A 943-nucleotide genomic window follows, 5' to 3' on the forward strand; every position below is an offset into this window, starting at 1 on the left:
ATTCGACGGGTCAGTTCGAGGCGTCGTGCAGTCCACTTTCATTATGACATCTTCAAATGATTTTTTTGCAATACTCTTCCTTGTATGTATATGTATATGTACATATATATATATATATATATATATAACGCAATAGGTTGGCGCTTGAATGAGTCGAGTAGATTACACATAAGTTCTGGAGATGTATTCGTTGAAAAAGAGGGGTTTGTCAATTCATATTGGAGTTGAGTGATGGAATTATCAAGTCAATGTTATATTGATGCTCACATGTGTAACAACATAGCCCGTCACTCTGATATGCAAGGACACAACTTATTTTTTGCAAAACAATTAACTCCAGGTAAGATCACAGAAACACCAGATCATTTACCTGCTTCAATTAAGAACAGTGGTTAACATGGCCAACGGAGATATTTAAGGAAAATATGTTTGTTTCTAAGACCTTTAACTCTGCTTAAAAGCTGGAAGGCCTATTCTAGACTATTCTAAATGGCGCATTGCCTTATTGACAAATGGAATATTAGACCAAATCAACGGCTAATGAAATCCATAAATATTCAAAAACGACAGCATTATATTATATGTTAATTTTGTTATTTTTTGATGAGGTAGAAAAAATAATACTAATAGGAAATAAAACTGTAATTTAACTTGTAAGCCTTTTTCTGACGGAGGATCGTGACAGAGTAACAAAGTGTTCTTTGTTGCGCCCACAACTTTTTGCATAGGTGGCGTACGCGTGCGTAGCCGCAAACACGGGCCCGTACCCATGGTGATTATGATAACCATGTGTGATGCTCGTGGAAATTTAATGATATAGGATGAGGAACTATGTATGGCTGACGAAACTTGTCCGAATTTAGCGGTTATGGTACATACAGCTTTTGTACGTCATGATCTAGCGTTAGATAGAAGTTATGATGTGTATTGGCAGTCTTGTTCT

This window comes from Varroa destructor, unplaced genomic scaffold, assembly GCF_002443255.2.
Source record: "Varroa destructor unplaced genomic scaffold, Vdes_3.0 BEIS01000003.1, whole genome shotgun sequence".
Lineage (NCBI taxonomy): Eukaryota > Metazoa > Arthropoda > Arachnida > Mesostigmata > Varroidae > Varroa > Varroa destructor.